The sequence below is a fragment of the Eumetopias jubatus genome, unplaced genomic scaffold, assembly GCF_037043125.1.
Source record: "Eumetopias jubatus isolate StellerSeaLion01/CBP00866 unplaced genomic scaffold, mEumJub1_p1.0 scaffold_13, whole genome shotgun sequence".
NCBI lineage: Eukaryota > Metazoa > Chordata > Mammalia > Carnivora > Otariidae > Eumetopias > Eumetopias jubatus.
In genome coordinates, this window is record NW_028274819.1 from 20461817 (window position 1) to 20471517 (window position 9701).

The 9701-nt window shown below is 38.2% G+C and overlaps 1 pseudogene; it reads right to left on the minus strand.

Moving 5' to 3' along the window:
- Positions 1-369: 369 nt before the first annotated feature.
- On the minus strand, positions 370-1194 carry LOC114215173 (ADP/ATP translocase 2 pseudogene; annotated as a pseudogene).
- Between the last annotated feature and the right edge of the window lie 8507 nt (positions 1195-9701).

Here is a 9701-nt window from a genome sequence, read left to right on the forward strand (position 1 = left end):
TTCACAGTGTATTTGGTAAGAGAGGTGAATCTCAATTTTTGTTTTGTTTTGTTCTTCTGGTAGTTAATTCTCCCAAAAGTTGTTACTGAAAAAGCTTTTCTTTCTCATGAGATTAAAGTGTCAATTTTACCTTCACTAAGATTTTATGAGCTTTGTGTGTGCTTTCTTTTGTCTACTTGTTTGTTCCTGAGAAATATCACGTTTAAATTACAGTAGAATATACATATATAGTTATTAAATACAAATATGTCTGTTAGTTACTTTAGAATTATTAGTTACCTCACATTAGTCTCTTTTTTTATTTCAGATATTTTTTATTTCTTCAAATTTATCAGGAGTGACTGAAATAAAAAATATAATCGAGTCCCGTCATCATGGAAATGGCTTTAAGAGAAAACTGGTCAGATGAGTATTATTGCTTCCCGTTTTCAACCGGTGGAATAGTTGCCATTGATAAATAGACAGCCAACAGTCTGTCAAGAATGCTCAAGATATGTTATATAATACAACATGCCTGTTCACAGTCGGGGGGAAAGACTAGGAAGTAACTCATGTGAACTTCTTGATTTCGTCGTACAAGACCAGCACAAAAGCACCACCCATGCCTCTGAGAACATTGGACCACGCCCCCTTGAAAAATGCTTTGGCTCCTTCATCACGAGCGATCTTCCTCCAGCAGTCTACTGTACCTGTGTACATGATGTCAGTTCCTTTGAGCCCTGACTGCATCATCATTCAGCGGCGAACAGTGTCAAACGGGTAGGAAGTCAACCCGGCAACCGCTGTGACGGATTGTGCGATCATCCAGCTGATGAAGATGTGAGTATTCTTGGGATCTGGAAGCATTCCCTTTGTGGTGTCATAGATACCAAAGTAGGCAGCTCGGTAGATGATGATGCCCTGCACAGACACATTAAAGCCTTGGTATAGGCCCTTAATCCCATCAGATTTGTAGATCTTAACCAGGCAGTCACCGAGGCCTCTGAATTCCCTTTCAGCTCCAGCTTTGCCCACCTTGGCCACACAGTCTGTAATGCCCTTGTATTGCTTATCTGCTGTGATTTGCTTGCTGGCATGCTGCACCTGCAGCAGCAGCTTGACCCGCTCGATGGGCGCTACCGCCGTCTTGGAGATGGCCGCGGCCACTCCACCTGCCAGGAAGTCCTTGGCGAAGGACACGGCGGCATCTGTCATGTTGAAAGGAATGAGACGGGCAACTGCGGGACTATGGGAGGAACCGGCCAGGACTCCGGGACTCTGGGGCCATTAGTCTCTTTTTAAAAAAAAATTCAGTAATTATTACCTTTTATTATTTTATGTGTTCTTTAAGACAACTTTGCCAGATATTTTTAAAATTACATGGTATTTTGATTTCAGTTGGTATCATTCTGTAAGTTCATTATTAGGTAATGGAACATCAATTCTTTTTTTAAAGATTTTATTTATTTATTTGTCAGAGTGAGAGAAAGCACAAGCTGCAGGCAGAGGGAGAAGCAGGGGAGCCCAATGTGGGACTTGATCCCAGGACCCTGGGATCATGACCTGAGCTGAAGGCAGATCCTTAACTGACTGAGCCACTGAGGAGTCCCAAATGTCAATTAATTCTATAAGAGGTAACTAAAATATTAAGGCTGCTATAGAGAAAGTAGTTAAGTTTTTCCCCTCATTTATTTAAATTGAAAGTTTTATTTTTCAATAAAATGTGTTTTAATAATAGGTACACTGTTTGTTGTTTATGCTGTTGATGGTGAGAATCTCTGTCTAATTCCTGACTTTAAGGAAATAACACTTGGGTTCTTCTCCTTCATGTGTGCTATTGGTTCCTTGAGTGAGAATGTCTGTTTTACTCTTTTTACTCTACTTTTCATTTATAAGCAATAGCTATTTAATTATGTCAAAGGCTTTCATGTGTGAGAAATACATTTATTTTAACTCTAACATATTTATTTTATGTAAACTTTTGATATTAATTTCTGTGTTTGTTATATTGTAGATCCCTTATACTTGTTGAGACTTCTATGGGGAAGTTTAGCATATGGTCCATTTGTCAAAATTAAATTGGTTGTAGGGTAAATTGTCAATACATAGTAATAGGACTAGCAATGATAGTAATAATTAAAATATATTTCACTCCTTCTATGTATCTAACTGTGCTAAATTTCTGCATTATATCACTTAATACCACAATAACCCAGAAATCTATTTATTAGTTTCCATGTTGTACATGAGGCCACCAAGTATTCCAGAGACAGACTAATCTGACCAAGGTGCTTCTACTGAAATTTACACTTACTAAGCTGAAAGCTGGGATTTAAATGTATTTTTTGTCTACTTCTAAAGCTTAAATCTTTTAGCTAATATGTTGTTGGTTCAAGCTTTGTGTCATTTTATTTATTTATTTATTTATTTAAAGTTGAGTGTGTTGGTTCATTGATTCTTTTTTTTTAAAAGATTTTATTTATTTATATAAATAAATAAAAGATTTCATTTTGTTTTTGACTTATAAATAATATTTATATACTTATGTTTTACTAACTGAAGAGTATTTGTGTTTAAAATTTTTCAAAAGTATTAAAAAAGTTAATCTATGATTCCATCATAGGTGGTAAAGTTACACTTACATATTTTATACTTATGTAATTTTTTTCCAAGTTTGACCTCATAGCCTGATTATTTTTGTCTCATATAGTTTTACATCCTGCTTAAAAATTTTACTAGTAATTATATTTGCTTTTTAAAATCATACCTAATCATATATTACCTTATATTTTTATATTAGAAGTAATAATTATGGCACATCCTTATTATATATAGGAGATTTAGTATGCTAGTATCCCTTCTTCCTACCATGTCCTGAAGTGTAGTCATATATTTTAGAATTAAAGCCCCAGTTGAGGAAGTTTTATTTTTTTTTCCCCTTTGGCATGCTTTCTTGCAAGAAAAAATTGGTTTTTGTGTGTATCTAGAATTTGTGTTTACCTGATATAACAATTATCACAGTCCTTTGGTGCCTCACTACTTAACTCAGAAGTTCTTACTTCATCTCTGATTGACTCAAGTAACTCTTTGAATGAATGTTTCCTGAAGTCCAGATAAGCGGTAAGTTTCTGGGCTCTTGTACAATTGAGAATGTCTTTACAAATGGACCTCCACTCCAGATAGAATCTGCGTTGAAGCCTGTGTCTCTTAAAACCATGTGTTCTTCACCCCCACTGGAGTTATCAGTTGTCCTGTGGAGGAGAACTATGTTACCAGCTTGATTTGTTTTTTTGTTAATGAAATTGTCTCTCTTCTGTAATACTTAGAGAATGTTTTATTCAACACTTATCTGACAGGAGACGACTCACTGGATCATCTGATCCAACTTAATAAGGTGAGTGTGGATGCTTTAACCTACTCAGAACTCATTAATTTCAAATAACTTACCCTAAAATTTACTAAATCTTACCATAAAACAAACTGTAAAGAAGTATGTTAGAAAAAAAAATGTCAGGGCTGGAAAGCAAAGGAACAAAAATAAGGCACATATATCCAGTAAACAGCCATAGCTAGATATGAGATAAAGATTAAAAAAAAAGAACTGCATAAAAAAAGCAGTCTCACCTCTTAGGAAGCTAAGGGGGTGAGTGTCCTAAAAGCACAAAGTAAGGGAAGGAAGTAGAATACTAGAGGAATTTGCCGCCACTTAAGAAAAAGATATAGCAAACCCAAATGTTGCTCAGTGTGTGGAACATTCAAAAGTTGAAAACCGACGGTGTCTGAGGAGCATAAGCAGAAATGTTGGTCCTCAGGAAGCCTCTCATTGTCAAAGTATCAACAGCATCTTGGGAGCTCCCTAAGAACCATTTCTTAGACTTTAGCAATTATGTAGCAAGAGGCAAAAGCTACTGGCACAGGATAAAATGCCTACTCACAGGAGAACCTGTGGATGATTTTACCAGGTAGAAGCCCCTTCAGTTCACCATGAAGGTGCCAGAGATACGAAAATTGAATTGAACCAAGAGATTTTTAATATTCTGGATGAAAATAAATAATAGCTTAATAAGTGGCAGCCACTTTTGGAAATATTGAGGGTTCATAAAGTACAATTATCTGTAAGGTCATTCTACATGAAGAGATACTCTATACAGCTGCATCTTCCCCCCAGACACATAGGAAATAAGTGGGAATAACCTACTGATGGAAGAGTCTTTCCAACTGAGAATAAACTCCCAGTCATGTCTCCAGAGAGACCTACAATGATTGGCATTGTCCTATGAGAAAGGGTTTCCCTGTCCACCACTTCTCAGACACCACTGAGTCACTACAATTAGACTTTGGCAACATTATATGCTGGATGGATTCCTGGATGAACTATTGTGGGTGTTGGGAATTGACTTTTTCTTTTCTTCTGGGAGTTGTAGTAGCGTTTTGATGATCTTGTCTGTCCCGAGATCACTTTGAACCCATAAGAGAGTTGACATGGAATTAAACTTCTACAATACTGAAGCATTATGATGTTATAGGCTAAATTGTGTCCCCCCCCCCATTAATATGTTGACATCCTAACCGCTAGTACCTCAGAATGTATGTACTTGAGATAAAGCCTTAAAGAGGTGATTAAATTAAAATAAGTCATTAGGGTAGACTCTAATCCAATATGACTGGAATTCTTATAAGAAAAGGAAATTTGGACATAGAGAGAGACATCAGATATGTGGACAGACAGATGGACGACCATGAGAGAACACAGAAGGAAAAAGCCCTCAGAAGAAATCAGACCTGCCAACACCCTGATCTTGAACTTCCAGCCACCAGGATTGTGAGAAAATAAATTCTGTTGTTTAAATCACCCAGTCCAGTATTTTGTTATGACAGCCCTGGTAAACTAGTAGATATACCTATTCCAATAGAAGACAGTGACAGGACTGATGATGGCCAAACTTCAACTCTACCTGGGCATAAGGAAGCCATCTAGCTAAGAGAAAGCAGAATTTAAAAATTGGAATTTAATTTCATTGGACAGTTTAAAAATTGGATTATTTTTGTACTTTACAGAAACAAGAAATTTCCTTTGGACTTGAATTCACAACAGCAAAGAGACTTAATCTTGAATTTATTTATTTCCAGTAATTTGATTTGGGAAAGGAATTTAATTCCTACTTTGGGGCATCTCTATGTTGTTGGCATTTTATAGTAAAAGTATCTTCTTTTGCCATTTAATCTTACTGTATAATTTCCAAAAGCCTTTGAGATGAATGTGGCTGGACTTAATTTGGGATAGGAAGTTAACAAGATATACATTTTCATCATTGAATTTAGTCTCAAATTGTGGGTGATTTAATTAATATATATGGAATGATCCATTCCATAACTTTCTGGAAGCAAAACTGTACTCTGCCCACCAATAGTCCTAGAAGGATAGCCAAAGGGAGGGTGATCAGATAGATACACACACACACACACACACACACACACACACAAACACACACACACACGCACACACACACATTGGAAATATAACAGGATGGACTTCTTAAGAATACTTTCAAATGGTTGGAAGGACTACTTTAGTGAGCCACTTATTTGGTGCAGGGCAGGGGAAGGGGGGTGTGGGCAATAGCAACATTCCAAGTTGTCTACTGAGAATGAAGACAGTTAAAACTTTCTTCTGAGACAAGATATGGTTAGCTGTAGGGTTTTTGATTGGTTAGTGAGTTTGCATCTTTGGAACCTGAGCTGAATTTCTCAGTATAATCAGAGTTTGAAAGCTATGAATAATGATCCTTCTTTGCCACCTTCTTTCCTTATTCTACATAGCATTTATCTTTCTTTGTAAAAAAATACTAAAAATATTAATGGAATATAATTTTAAGGGGATCCTGGACTACTAACCTGCCTGGGTACCAATATAGACTGGACCTTTGCTGACACTGAGATTGCATCAGACCAAGAGACCTGGTGGAGATCTGGAGGTCTTTAGATATCAAAAGGCAATTTTTCCCTAATCATGTTATAATACCATGAAGTCTAAACATGACTCATGCAGACTATTCAGTGCAAAGATAGGTAGCTAATGTTGATTGAGTTTGAGTGCTGAGTGTAAGGATTTTTCTTTTTTATTAATTTCCAGGCAGGGGATCCAATGTAGCACAGAGTATGAGGTTCCGAGGAAAAATTACAGAGATGGAAAATGGGGTAGGTTATTTACATTCAAAAAACCCAAGCCTTCTCTGACATACTAGAAAAGCTAAAAGTGCTACTGTTTGGTGATTTCCAGTCTTATCTAAAAGGTAGGTCCTTAGGAGGCAGAGCAAGATGGTGGAGGAGTAGGAGACCTGGATTTCGTCTGGTCTCAGGAATTCAGCTGAATAGGGATCAAACCGTTCTGAACACCTACGAACTCAACAGGAGATTGAAGAAAAGATTAGCAACAACTCTCTGAACAGAAAAGCGACCACTTACTGGAAGGTAGGATGTGCGGAGAAGTGATTCCGAGGCGATATTCGGGAGGATAGATGGCGGGGGAGGGGGCCTCCCTCGGCCGCTTCTGGCAAGTGATAAAGCCGGGGAGCACAAAATCGGAACTTTTAGAAGTCGGCTCCGCTGAGGGACGTGACTCCAATGGCTAAGCGGGGGGTGGAACCCTTGCGGGACAGTGTGGTCTCAGGACCCTCGGGGTCACAGAAAGACCAGGGGTGCCTGAGTGCAGCAGAGCTCCCAGGTATCGGAGTGGGGAAGCTGGCTGCAGAGACAGAGCCGAGGCGTGGGCTCTCAGCTCGGGGTGGCCATAAACTGTGATCTGTGGCCCATTTGGGCCACTGCTCCTCCAGCAGGGACCCAACAGGTGGCAGAGCTGGGGAGACTCCCCTTCCTCCCCCGGGAGGAGCGGTGCAGCCGCAGGGATCTGCTGGGTTTGGAGACTCCACACGGGGTTGGGTGCCAGAGACAGAAACACTCGGTCACAGGCCGGGTGAGTGCGGAGTGCGGTCGGAGACCGGGGACGTGGGAGTGACTGCTTTTCTCTGGGGGCGCACTGAGGAGTGGGGCCTCGAGTTCTCAGCTTCTCCAGGCGGAAATTGGGAGGCCACCATTTTCACTCTGGTCCTCCAAAGCTGTACCGAGAGCTTGCAGGGAACAAAAGCTCCTGAGAGTAAACCCGAGCAGATTGCTTAGCCCAGCCAAGACCAAGTTTACCGATCAAGGAGAACGGGAGAACTCCAGCGCTAGGGGAATACTGCACATAGAATTCGTGGCTTTTATACAATGATTCATTAGTTTTTCAAGTTAATTTTTTTAACTTTTTTTTAAATTTTTTCTTTTTCCCTTTTTCAACCAACATCTTATCAATCCCTTTTTTAAAAAAAAACATTTTTTATTTTTCATTTTTAGAATCATATTTTATCCCTTCATAGTAGTTACCCTTATTTTTGGCATATATATATATATATATATATATATATACACATATATATATATATATATATAAAAGTTGTTCTCTCCTTAAAATTTTGAGATACACTTTCTTCTAACAGATCAAAATATACCCTAAATCACTAGTGTATGGCTTTGTTCTAGTCTCCTGCCTGATCACGTTCTCTCCCTTTTTTTTTCTTTTTTTAAAATTTTCTTTCTTTTTCCAAACAACTTCTTATCAATTCTTTTTATGAAATCTTTTATAATTTTCATCTTTACAGTCATCTTCCATCCCTTCATTATATCAACCCTTATTTTGTACATATATAAGTCTTTCGTCCTTTAAAATTTTAGGAGGCACTTTCTTCTAACAGACCAAAATACGCCCAAAATCTAGTGTGTGGCACTGATCTATGCACTACCCTGATCATATCTGATCATATTCTTTTTGTTTTGTTTTGTTCTGTTTTTGTTTGTTTTTATCTTTTTCTTTTTCTTTTTCTTTTTTTTTTCTCTTTTCTTTCCCTTTCTTTTCCCCTGGTTTCAAGTCTTTTCTGATTTATATAGAGTATATTTGCTGGGGACGTTGTTAACCTGTTAGCATTTCGTTCTTTCATTCATCTATTCTCCTTTGGACAAAATGACAAGATGAAAGAAATCACCTCAGCAAAAAGAACAAGAGGTAGTACCTTCTGACAGGGACCTACTCAATACAGACATTAGTATGATGTTGGACCTAGAATTCAGAATCATGAATTTAAAGATACTACCTGGGCTTGAAAAAAGCGTGGAAGTTATTAGAGAAGCCTTTTCTGGAGAAATAAAAGAATTAAATATAACCAAGTCAAAATCAAAAAGGCTATCAATGAGGTGCAATAAAAAATGCGAGCACTAACGACTAGGATAAATGAGGCAGAAGAGAGAATCAGTGATATAGAAGACGAAATGATGGAAAATAAAGAGGCTGAGAAAAAGAGAGATAAACAACTACAGGATCGCGAGGGCAGAATTCGAGAGATAAGCGATACCATAAAACGAAACAACATTAGAATAATTGGGATCCCAGAAGAAGAAGAAGAAAGAGAGAGAGGGACAGAAGGTATACTGGAGCAAATTATAGCAGAGAACTTCCCTAATGTGGGGAAGGAAACAAGCATCAAAATCCAGGAGGCACAAAGAACCCCTCTCAAAATCAATAAAAATAGGTCAACACCCCAACATCTAATAGTAAAACTTACGAGTCTCAGAGACAAAGAGAAAATCCCGAAAGCATCTCAGGAGAAGAGATATGTAACCTACAATGGTAGAAACATTAGACTGGCAACAGACCTATCCACAGAGACCTGGCAGGCCAGAAAGGACTGGCATGATATCTTCAGAGGACTAAATGAGGAAAATATGCAGCCAAGAATACTATATCCAGCTAGGCTGTCACTGAAAATAGAAGGAGAGATAAAAATCTTCCAAGACAAACAAAAACTAAAGGAATTTGCAAACACCAAACCGGCCCTCCAAGAAATCTTGAAAGGGGTCCTCTAAGCAAAGAGAGAGCCTAAAAGCAGCATAGATCAGAAAGGAACACATACAATATGCAGTAACAATCACCTTATAGGCAATACAATGGCACTAAACTCATATCTTTCAATAGTTACCCTGAATGTAAATGGGCTCAATGCCCCAATCAAGACACAGGCTATCAGATTGGATTAAAAAACAAGACCCATCGATATGCTGTCTGCAAGAGACTCATTTTAGACCCAAAGACACCCCCAGATTGAAAGTGAGGGGGTGGAAAACCATTTACCATGCTAATGGACACCAAAAGAAAGCTGGGGTGGCAATTCTTATATCAGACAAATTAGATTTTAAAACAAACACTGTAATAAGAGATGAAGAAGGACACTATATCCTACTTAAAGGGTCTATACAACAAGAAGGTCTAACAATTGTAAATATCTATGCCCCTAACATGGGAGCAGCCAATTATATAAGGCAATTAATAACAAAAGCAAAGAAACACATTGACAACAATACAATAATAGTCGGGGACTTTAACACCCCTCTGACTGAAATGGACAGATCATCTAAGCAAATGATCAACAAGGAAATACAGACTTTAAATGAAACACTGGACCAAATGGACTTCAGAGACATATTCAGAACATTCCATCCCAAAGCAACGGAATACACGTTCTTCTCTAGTGCCCATGGAACATTCTCCAGAACAGATCACATCCTAGGTCACAAAACAGATCTCAACCGGTACCAAAAGATTGGGATTATTCCCTGCATATTTTCAGACCACA